Source organism: Jaculus jaculus, chromosome 5 (assembly GCF_020740685.1).
Source record: "Jaculus jaculus isolate mJacJac1 chromosome 5, mJacJac1.mat.Y.cur, whole genome shotgun sequence".
Taxonomy (NCBI): Eukaryota; Metazoa; Chordata; class Mammalia; order Rodentia; family Dipodidae; genus Jaculus; species Jaculus jaculus.
In genome coordinates, this window is record NC_059106.1 from 144,964,246 (window position 1) to 144,976,547 (window position 12,302).

Here is a 12,302-nt window from a genome sequence, read left to right on the forward strand (position 1 = left end):
CAGATAGAGACAGAAACAGATCAGCCAGGAAATAATAGTATAGATTTTTACCTATCAATCATCTGTGAGAAATATTACATCAAGAATATTAACAACATAATTGAATAAAAAGTTTTATGAGTGATTGCAAATGATATAAAAATGCTAAAATATATAACTTAAAATTTGGTGTCAAATTTTATATGATAACATATAACATGGAAGGAAAGAATGAGAAAGTCAGAATAGTCAGAACTCTCAGTAAACAAAACACTTAAGGGCATATCTGGAGTAATGCCAGGCGCTGAGTCACATGAAGGGTGACAGTGTCTAACCATCTGCACTGACATGTAGCAATTTTAACTTATCTAAGGGTGAAACAGAAGTTCATGTATCATGACAAAAATGGGTGTGTTTGTTGGGGGAAGAAGGTCAGAGACACAATCCTAGCAACTGAAACCAACAGCTCCATGTGCTCCTGAAATTACAGCACCTTAGTTTCCACCCTCTAATGCATCACCTGTGGTTCTTTGCCCATTGGGCTTGGCTTCACTTTTCCAGAAGACTTCGTCTTGTGACATTGGGGTTTCAATTGTCTCCTTCTGGAAAAAGTGAATTTATAAACAAGTTGACCTATCACTGCTTCAATTATTTACCATGAGTGACAATCAGAGAGCATTAGGATGCCTAGGACTGAGTCACATATTTGAGTTTTATGTCACTGACCCTAACTGTAAAGGTTCAGAAAAAAATTAATAAAATTTAGATTGCTCTCCAGGTGTGGTGGCACATGCCTCTAATCCCAGCACTAGGGAGGCAGAGGTAGGAGGATTGCTATGAGTTTGAGGCCACCCTGAGACTACATAGTGAGTTCTAGGTCAGCTTGGGCTAGAGTGAGACCTTAACTCCAAAAAATTTTTTTTAGATTGCTCAAAGAGTAAAGATGTCATATTCTGAATACAATAAGTTTTCCTAGAACTATTCCTGTTTTTTTCCAGTGACAATGAATGACATAATGTACAATGGCCTCAACCAAATCTCTGCAGGATATGATTGTAGATTTTACAATGCAATTTTTATAGGTCCTTTGAAGAAAGATGGAACTGTGATAAAAAAAGGGAAATTCAAATAAATTTGGTAAACAGATACAGAGAAATAAAAATAAAATTCACCACAATCTCAGAGAAGACTCCAAAATTATATATGAATTGCCAGGAAATTTAAATGATGATCTCTGTCATACTTCTCTGGTGGAATAGTCAAGCTACCATATAATCTCTGTTAGCGATAGGCTAACTATGAGGGATTTAGTGTCTTTCTTCTGTGTAATATTTCAAATTATATATCTTCTCAATTTCCTTAAAATATGTATGTGAATATACAAATTTTCATAGTATTCAGCCTACATATGTACCGCGAAATGTTTCATAACAAGTCAGTGTTACAATTAGTCAACCAACATGGATAAAATACTGAAAATTGTCTCCACTTTACAAACAGTAAAGTAAGTTTCAAAAATCAAAGGAAGGTACAATGTCCTATCACTTAACTTACGATTGTTCAGTAGAACTACAAATAAGACAGACCTAGGACACATCTTAAAATCAAACACAATGCATCAGCTTTCTGTAGGTTCAGCAAAGATGCTGACATTTACAGGATGCAGGGTATGAGCTACAGATAGCTTCACTTACAATTTGGAGGATTTCCAATATCACTACTTACATAAATGACATTTGAGGTGGTGGCATTTAATGAGGGACACGCAATACAGTACTTAACTCATGACATCTACCAGGCAGAAAATACTTTATTAGCAGTTCTTATGCTATGAATATAAATTGATTTTTCCCCATGGTTAGGAAAATTGGCTCTTCGTTTGTACTTAAATATAGAGTTAACAGGGTCCATCTAGCAAATGAGCATAGATCCCGTTGCACATAAATGATGGCATAAATGGGAAAGGGTACTTAAGTATGGTGATCCCTGTATCTAGGCATCATGTTTATTGATCACAATACATTTGGGTCAGGAAGAAAGGTCTTACCTTACAGAATGTACAGACTCTAGAGTTTAATCACTTCTCTACTAAACATTAGGTAATTCTTTTTGCTTGATAAGTGATTTTTTTAAATGTCAAGGTTTTGGAAGTAATAGTCTAGGACAACAGATAAATATTCTTTCTCAGTGTTCCCTGTTTTTGAAATGTCCTTCCTTTGTCCATAAATGAAGAAGCTTTTAGTTGTGTTTATACTAGCTAAAGTCTCTGTACATAGTCCATGCCAAGATTTGTAGGATTTTTACATGGAGTTAAAAAGGCAAGAAGAGAACATGAGCTTGTTTCCCTTTATAAAATTTGTTTTCATGAAGAAAGAGGGAGAAGAAGAAAGAGTTAGAGGTAAATATGAGATGTAAATGAGAACAAAAAGGAAGGCATCATCCAGGCTTCAGAACAATGGGTCTTACAGGTCTGGTGTGTCAGGATATATGGGCTCACAAAATGGGAGAAAAAAGAGAAAGTGCTCCTGGTTTGATAAAGAGTATGGATAAACTTTCAAAGGGAGAATGTTTTTCTTTTTTTAAAATTTTTTTGGTTTATTTTTACTTATTTATTTGAGAGTGACAGAAAGAGAGAGAAAGAGACTGAGAGAGGAGAGTGGGCGGGCCAGGGCTTCTAGCCACTTCAAATGAACTCCAGATGCGTGTGCACCCTTGTGCATCTGGCTAATGTGGGTCCAGGGAATCGAGCCTTTAACTGGGGCCCCTAGGCTTCACAGGCAAGCACTCAATCTCTAAGCCATCTCTCCAGCCCTAGAATGTTATTCTTTCATAAGCTGGTAGCTAAGTGAGCCATTGTATTATATCTCTTTAATAATAATATTGAGGTCTGCATTTACCTATGAAACCAAGTACCCAAGTTTGAATCCCCAGTACCCTTGTAAATAATATACACAAGTTGGCCCACGTGTCTAGAGTTATTTGCAGTCATTAGAGGCCATGGCACACCCATTCTCTCAGCCCTCATAATAAATAAATAAATAAATAATATATAAAATATTAAAAACACATTGGTGGTTTATGTAGGAAATGTAAACTACCTTTTGGAAACAGCAGAATTGTGGAAAATCTACAAATGATGTTCTATAAAATAAGCAGGTGATAAAGCAATTCATGTGAAAAGGCTTTCAGAATAATTTTGGTCAACTGTTTCTGTAGACGAATATTTAGTAATAGTATTGATGAATTTTCTAGAAAATATAGATTAAGGATAAATATGAAACTGATTTTTGACACATGAAGGACTGTCATTTAAGATATATATTGCTTTCCTCATGTCATATGACAAAAGTGAAGCAACAGGAATGGAATGAGAAGATTTTAAGGCTGTAATAAAATTATGCAGTTCCCATGGAGTGAAATACTACAAATAACTTAGCAATAATAATAATAATACTGGTATTATTTTAAAGGTTCGATCCTCCAGGACTCGGAGCGCATGTGTCTGGAGTTCCTTTGCAATGGCTGGAGGCCCTGGAGCACCCATTCTCCCTCCCCCCCCTCCCTCTCTCCCTCTTTCTCTATCACATAAATAAATAATTAAATATTTTTAAAAATCTTTAAACAATCATTCTCTAAAAGGCTTCTTTTTGTCTCTACAAAGCTTTTAAAAATGTATTTTTTATGAGCAAGAGCGAGAGAGAATTGGCACATTAAGACCTCCTGCTGCTACATAGAAGCTCCAGACTTGTGCCGCTTTGTGCATCTTGCTTTACATAGATACTAGGGAATTGAATTCAGGCTGTTAGGCTTTGCAAGCAAGTATGTTTAACTGATTAACCATCTCTGCAGTCCTCTATGCTGTTTTATGTTTCCTCTTGGGGTAAGGGGGGTTCTAGGAAGGGTCTCTCTCTAGCCCAGGCTGACCTAGAATTCACTATGGAGTCTCAGGGTGGCCTTGAATTCCTACCTCTGTCTCCCGAGTGCTGGGATTAAAGGTGTGTGCCATCATGCCTGGCTCCCTCTATGATGTTTTGAAAAGCTTCTGTGGTCCTATTACTATAAATGCAGCATTATATGAGTAAATTTAACATGCAAAATGAGAACTAATTATGGAGTTCGAGGAATATTGAGGGTCTCAATTTTTGCCTGTATATGTGCATATTGCATGGTATGTATGCATTTGTGCACTCTTGTTCACCTGTATGTGTACATGCAGATGGAAGCCAGAGGTAGATGGTGTTTGTGTTTTCTTTAATTATTTTCCCCTAGTTGATTAGGGCAAGGTCTCTCTCTAGAGCCCAGAGCCCTCCAGTTCATTTTGTTCCAACAATACCACCTCCTCATTCCCAGCAGGAGGATTACAGATTTGCATAACACTCACCCAACATTTACATGGGTCTAGAAATGCATATTCATGTCCTCATGTTTGTATAGCAAGGATTTTGACAAATGAGCCTTTACTCCACTCTTGAGGATTTTGTGATAAGGATATGAACTACCCAGAGGACAAAGAATCTGAATTTTTATAAAATAATTTATAGTAAATGAAAAACAGAAAAAAAAAAGTTAGTCAAGCTGTGTTATTACATAGTAAGAAGAAAATAAAACTCAAGAAACACTTATTAAATTGCTCTAATGGTTATATTGTTTTTATAACTTTGGCTGTGGGGTATTTCTCTTATAACTAGAAAAATAGTAACTGATCATAAAAAATAATTTAGTGTTTACTAAAAACAGCATGTTTTGCTAATGTAAGTTTCACTATTTTTTAAAAATATTTATTTATTTGAGAGAGAGAGGGACAGGGCGTCAGATAGAGAATGGGTGAATGTGCCAGGGCCTGTAGCCACCACAAACTCCTGATGTACGTACCACCTTGGGCATGTTGCCTTATGTGGGTACTGGGGAATCAAACATAGATCCTTAGGCTTTTCAGGCAAGCACCTTAACCACTGAACCATCTCTCCAGCTCAGGAATAAATTCTTATGAACCAAAATGCCAGTCAAGCATGGTGGCTCATACTTTAATCCCAGCACATGGAAGGCTGAGGCAGGAGGATCTCTGATTGTAAGGCCAACCTGGACTATAAAGTGAGTTCCTTGTCAACCTAGGATAAAGTGAGAACCTGATTCAAACAAAAGAACTGAAAAGCAAATGTATTGGCATCATTCCTCAGAAAATAAACAGAACATAGTAAATGGGGCTGGGGGAATGGCTCAGTGGTTAAAGGCACTTGCTTACAAAGCCTACTGGCCAAGGTTCAATTTTCCAGTATACAGGTAAAGCCAGATGCATGAAGTGGTGCATGCATTTGGAATTTGCAGCAGCAAGAGGCCCTGGTGTGCCCATATTCACTTTCTCTGCCCACAAATCAATAAAAACATTTAAACAACACAAGAATATTTACAGGCAATAAGGCACTATGTTATGTTAACATTAAATAAATACACTCATAATGCTAAAGTGAGACCCTACCTCAAAAAAGAAAACCTGGGGTACCCATAACATGCATGTTCTAGTAAAGAGTTTGCCAAGTATCTATCCTGGTCTATTACAGTACTGAGCAAATGGGTTGGCATGAATAGTTATTTCCTTGATGTGCACATCATTCAGAGGTCGATATGTCTTCTTATTTACTGGTAACTTCTTCTATTCAAAGTCTCCAGACCATCTATTACCTTTCCAAATACTGTGGATTTCGTGTCCAAATGTGGCTGCTTGCCATAGGTGATAAAGAACTGAGATCCATTTGTATTTGAGCCATTATTACCCATAGATACAACACCTCGAACCTTATGCTTCAAATATTCACTGTCTTCATCCTCAAACTTCTTGACCCAGATACTGTTATCTCCTCTTCCAGTGCCTGTTAACCTCCTGTTTGAACCATGAATCCCTTGATATACCTATGAAATATACAGCTAGTGTAGGAATTAATGGCACAAAGAGCCAAGAAATTCTCACGTGTTTTGGGTGTCCTCTCAGAAGATTTCTGTTTTGATATCTCCACATCTGTATGCAATGTTACAGCCATTTTTATTCCTTACGGTTTCAGGAAGTACTTTTAATTTTTCAAAGCCTTATGGAGCAAAGTTCGAAAACAAGTTTGTGTTCCGTATTTCATGCTGACGTTCCACCCAGTTCGCATGGTCAGCAGAAGTATGCCGCGAATTAAGACAGCGTAAAGGCAGAACACTGCGAGCAAGGAAGAATAAACACCCCGCCTCTCCACTTACAGGCTTGGGGAGCACGGCCACGGAGATCTAGTCGCTGAGTCTGGCGGCTGCAGGTTCAAAATTGGTTGCTTCGGGGCTGGAGAGATGGCTTAGCGGTTAAGCACTTGCCTGTGAAGCCTAAGGACCCCGGTTCGAGGCTTGATTCCCCAGGACCCACGTTAGCCAGATGCACAAGGGGGCGCACGCGTCTAGAATTCGTTTGCAGTGGCTGGAGGCCCTGGCGTTCCCATTCTCTCTCTATGTCTCTATCTGCCTCTTTCTCTCTCTCTGTTGCTCTCAAATAAATAAATAAATATGAACAAAACATTAAAAAAAAATTGGTTGCTTTGGGCCCAAATTATTTTTATTCAAAATCAGTGTACAACCAATGAAATATTTTATAACTTTTTTTAAAGTTTCTTTTTTATTTTATTTTATTTTTATTTATTTTATTTTTTTTTTTTTGAGGCAGGGTCTTAGTCTAGTCCATTTTTACCTAGAACTTACTCTGTAGCCCAGGCTGGCTTTGAACTCACAGTGAATTCAGTTTCACAGATCACTGGAATTAAAGGCATATTGGTCTCTATTTTTCTCATTTTCAAAAGTTATTTCTCATGATGGCATTTTGGGTCATGTTCACTTAATCATTAGAATATAGTGACATACAGAGAATGAATCTTTAAAAACAGAACATATGTGGCTCTGTATGCTACCTGTACATTTGCACCAAGAAATTCACTAGTATATAGAAGAGATATTTCAACAACAGAATTTTATCTGCATGTAGCAGAAAATGCAAAGAAAAAGAATTAACATTGACATTAACCAAAATTGTAAGATACTGTGGTTTAAATTGAGATGGCCCTCATAAACTCATCTGTAAGAGAGTTGGCCCTCAATAGGTTGAGCTGTTTTGGAAGATTAGGGAACCTTTATGAGGTGAATCCTTGCTGGAGGAAGTGATTCACTGGGGGTGCACTGTGATGTATTTTAGCCCAAACTCTTCTACTGATTTCTCCCTTTCCTGACTATGAGTGCAATGTGACCATCTGTCCACTCTTACCAGTTTCCATGTTTTTCCTGACATCATGGAAAGCAGCCCTTGGCACTGTAATTTAAAATAAACCTTTTCTTCCTTCATGTGCCTCTTTTCAGGTATTTAGTCACAAAAAGTACTTTTTGTTAGTATTTGGATATAATAAAGAGTGTTTCCAAACATTCTTACTATTTTGCACTCAATGTGCTGGTTTGAGCTTCAGCCTATTTTTCATTATGTTTGCAAGATGATAGATCAAAACATAGTCATTTGTAGAGGAGGATAAATATTGTATGGTCTTACATTTTTAAGACCAAAAGGGCTTCTAAAGAAAGCTAAACCACTTCTTAGCAGACCTCCACACATTGCTTCCATCAAACTGGTACCTTCCAGGAATCTTGACTATGCTGAAGTACATAAACCATTATTATTGTGTGTATTATAGACACTTGGCAAAAAATTCAAGCTTTGGTAATAAGAAAGAAGGGAAAGTATTATTGCCATACCAAATATATATGAACTTAATTTATCTGATAATGCAACCATATTTTGTGTTTTTATATTCTATGTGTTCAGATAAACTCTTGCTGAGCCAAAACTCTAGAAATAGAATACAAGACTTATGAAATATAAACACTTCAATTTATTAGTGGGAAAAATCAAAGTAATATGCTTTAATAAATGAAGACTAGAAATAAACACCCTATGCTCATGATTCTGTCCTCTTTTTAAATGTTAGAGAGGCCAGGCGTGGTGGCGCATGCCTTTAAACCCAGCACTTGGGGGCAGAGGTGGGAGGATCATTGAGAGTTCTAGGCCACCCTGAGACTACATAGTTAATTCCAGGTCAGCCTAGACCAGAGTGAGACCCTACCTTGAAAAACCAAAAAACAAAAACAAAACAACAACAACAACAAAAATGTTAGAGAGAAATTCCATAGTTCATTAAGTATGTGCAAAGATGAAAAATGCATATAATATACACATATATGCACCGTGTACACAAACACATTCATCGATATTTAATTGTCCCACTTCTACCCAAGCACTTGGCTTGCCTATTTAAATTCAGCATCTGGAACATGAAAAATTTTTAAAAAGAGATAAAAAAATTAAAACTAAAAATAAATAACAGATGACTGAAATATTTAGGTTTAATATAAGACTTTTAGGTCTAAAAAAATAACAGCTACTGATCTGTATATCTCCTATTTTACAGAATGTAAGTATTCTGTATTACATACAAATATACAAAGAATGGATTCCTTGTTAATTTTATGTTTTGATGTGTTCAATATGATACAGTCTAAGGATATCGGGTCCATGTTTTCTGCCTATTAAGGAAGTAAGAGGCAGGAAAGGGTAGAGTAAAATGGTGAAAGGGGGTAGAAAGTGACCTCCGCACAGAAGAGAGCCGCTTCCAGAGCTGTAAAAAACTCTTTTCTGTGAGAATTGAATCTTTGTTGAAAGGGGGACGCCTGCCCATCCTGAGAATATGATTGGTCAACTTGAGTGACGGTGAGAGACCTGATTGGTTATAGTGTATCCAGCACTGCTACAGGTCTCTGGAGGCAGGTCAGGCCCACCCACTAAGGCACACAGAGGTGGGAAAATTCCTCCTAATCAGAAAGTTAGAGAAATGATATATACTCCTTTCACATCTTGTAATATAAAATTTAGTATTGTCATTCTGAAATTATGAGTATATTAGTACAATATTTTGTGGGAAGTGTGCATATCTTTATGCATGTGCTTACTCCCTGAGTTGTAGTAGTAGAATGGAAAATGGACATTCCATAGTAGTCGTGCCAAATGAGACGTCCTTAGGTTTCTGGAATTATTCACATGAAGAATATTATAAGACCATATGCCCATCCTCTGCTCAGGGAGATCTATGGGTTTTGGTCCTTTTCACTAGAGGCCCAAACCAACAAGCACATCCCAATTTTTTCTTGAACAATACAAATGTGTCTTTAATAAACCATTTGCCTTTATTAATTCCCTCAAGTATTTCATTGTGCTAATGCAATACAAGGGATGTTTATGTTCACAGTGGTATTTAAATGGTTAAATATTTTATAAATATTTAATAGCCAATAAAATCAAATGTTGCTGGCAAAGGTGAGTATAAAATAATTTCAGTGAAATTGTATTTAAAAATATAAAGATACAAGGTAAACTAGAATGGAGTTAAGCCTGACCATATACACGATGAATTGACATTATTAATAAGTACGTATATAAAATCATAAAAATAATATTGTGGGACTGGATGGATGGTTTAGTGGTTAATGCGCTTCCTGTGAAGCCTAGGGACCCAGGTTTGATTCTCCAGGTCCCATGTAAGCCAGATGCACTTGGTGGCACATGTATCTGCAGTTTGTTTGCAGTGGCGGGAGGCCCTGGCATGCCCATTCTCACTCTCTCTCTCTCTCTCTTTTTCTCTCTGTCTAATAAATTAATACATAAATAATATTGGGGAAGTCTGGCATTATAACCCAGTGATAAGGTTCATTTTAGCATATAAGTGGTTGCTGTTTTTATTCCTTAGCAACTCAAAAATAGCATGAAAGTTGAACATGTATTAAAAATAATAAATTAATGCCATACCAAAATATTACAGTTTACCTTAATTTCTGGGATAAAAATGCTTTCTTGCCGGGCATGGTAGCAAACACCCTTAATCCCAGCACTCAGGAGGCAGAGGTAGGAGGATCGCCATGAGTTTAAGGCCACCCTGAAACTCCATAGTGAACTCCAGGTGAGTCTGGGCTAGAGTGAGACCCTACCTCGAAAAACCAAAAAGAAAAAAAATAAAATGCTTTCTTGCTGGACCTCCCTTTTACCTAGTGTTTACTAAAAATCTAAATAGAACCTAATAGTTAAAGAGTAAGAGAGTCTCTTGCCAAGGTACATTTTGCCTATCCTAGAGTGCTGTCTAAATGTAAATATAAAATAAGTACCATGTTGGTACCAAGTTAGAAGAAAAGTTCTTCTCCTTTATAGATTGGCAAACCTTTGTAATAATGTATCTAAGCCTACATTTTTAGGAAAGTATGGAAACAGCCTTACTTTAAACTAAGGAGCTTATTATTAATACCATTCTCAACTTACTGCATCCTTGTTTACATTTGATTCCTCTTGTTGTACTTTTTATTTCTGTATTTCTACATCTAACTTTAGGTACACAGTCAAACATAGTCTATCTCTTGCCTCCATTATTGTTAAATTATCCAAAAATATTAAATATTAAACAATTACGTACTACTGAATAGTATTTTAAAATTTGATTCTGTCAGAGCTATTATAAATAAAGAATTCAAAGATTATAAGATGTTATTAGATCTAAGATCATGTTCTTAGAACCAACAAGAAGTGTAATTTTTCAACAGGTGATGTGAAAAGCATTTTAATTTCATTCTACATACCTGCATTCTAATTTTGAAAATTATAATGATTGCAAAATTTGTGAATAAGCACTCCAGATATTCTTGAATACCAGTGATTATGTCCATTAAATAAAGTATTTATCAAGCACTGGCATTTGTAATTAAGTATCTTTTTTAATTTTTTTGCTTATTTTTATGTATTTATTTGATAGTGACAGACAGAAAGAGGCAGAGAGAGAGAGAATGGGCACGCGAGGGCCTCCAGCCACTGCAAACGAACTCCAGATGTGTGTGCCCCCTTGTGCATGTGGCTAACATGGGTCCTGGGGAATCAAGCCTCGAACCGGCGTCCTTAGGCTTCACGGGCAAGCGATTAACCACTAGGCCATCTCTCCAGCCCAGTAATTAAGTATTTTTAAAATACGTTTATTATATTTATTTATTTGAGAGAGAGAAATAAGCAGATAGAGAAAGAATTAGCACACTAGGCCCTCCAGCCTCTGCAAACAAACTCCAGATGCATGTACCACCTTGTGCATCTGCCTTATGTGGGTCCTGGGGAGTAGAACCTGGGTCCTTTTGCTTTGCAGGCAAGCACCTTAAATGCTAAGTCATCTCTTCAGCCTGTGACAAAGTATGTATGAAAACAATTCCTATAATATTAGACTTTATGACACCGAAGTACACATTGATGAAATAAAATTTTGAAAAAAAATGTAATGTTTTGTGGTTATTTCTCATCCATAGTCCAAATGTGTACAATTTCATTTGGCAGCAATGAATAAACATTAAAGTTACTCAGAGACAAACTTTAGTGCATCTTTAAACAAATATTTAGTACAGTTAGTTGAAAGAGAGAGAAGAATAGAGAGAGAAAGGCAATGTGGTGGTTTGATTCAGGTGTCCCCCATAAACTTAGGTGTTCTGAATGCTAGGTTCCCAGCTGATGGACATTTGGGAATTAACACCTCTTGGACGGAGTGTATTGTTAGGGGTGGGCTTATAGGTGTTATAGCCAGTGTTTGGCCTGTTGCTATTGTCCACCTTATGTTGGCCAGGGGGTAATGTCACCCTCTGCTCATGCCATCATTTTCCCCTGCCATCGTGGAGCTTCCCCTCGAGCCCATAAGCCAAAATAAACCTCTTTTTTTTTTTCCCACAAGCTGCTCTTGGTCAGGAAATTTCGACCAACAATGTGAACCTGACTACCACAGGCACATAGGAAATGTGCACTCCAGGGTATCCAGACACTGCAAAGGAACTCCAGATTCATGTGCCACCTTGTGCTTCTGCCTTCTGTGGGTGCTGGGGAATTGGATCTGGGTCCTTAGGCTTTGCAGACAATCACCTTAACTGCTGAGTCATCTCTCCACCCCAAATACTTATTTTTTAAGCATCTTTTAGTGCTGTGATTTTTATGGGTTAATTACAAGTAGATTACAATTTTTAGTGATGATTATTAAAAATTAATTAGAAATCAATTTTAAAAGTAAACATATTTAAGTATATAGATTTTATGACTTCTGCTCCCATTCAAATACCTGCAATGTGTCCACAGTAGATTTTAGTGTTTAGTCAAACAGAACAGACATAATATATAAAATTATCAATACATATGTCAGTTTGTCAATATATAATGAATCATGGACAGTATTATCCTAGATAAGCAATAGCCACCTTTG

General features: G+C 36.9%; 1 pseudogene; it reads right to left on the minus strand.

Moving 5' to 3' along the window:
• Window positions 1–5,518: 5,518 nt before the first annotated feature.
• Window positions 5,519–6,014, minus strand: LOC101615045 (annotated as a pseudogene).
• Between the last annotated feature and the right edge of the window lie 6,288 nt (window positions 6,015–12,302).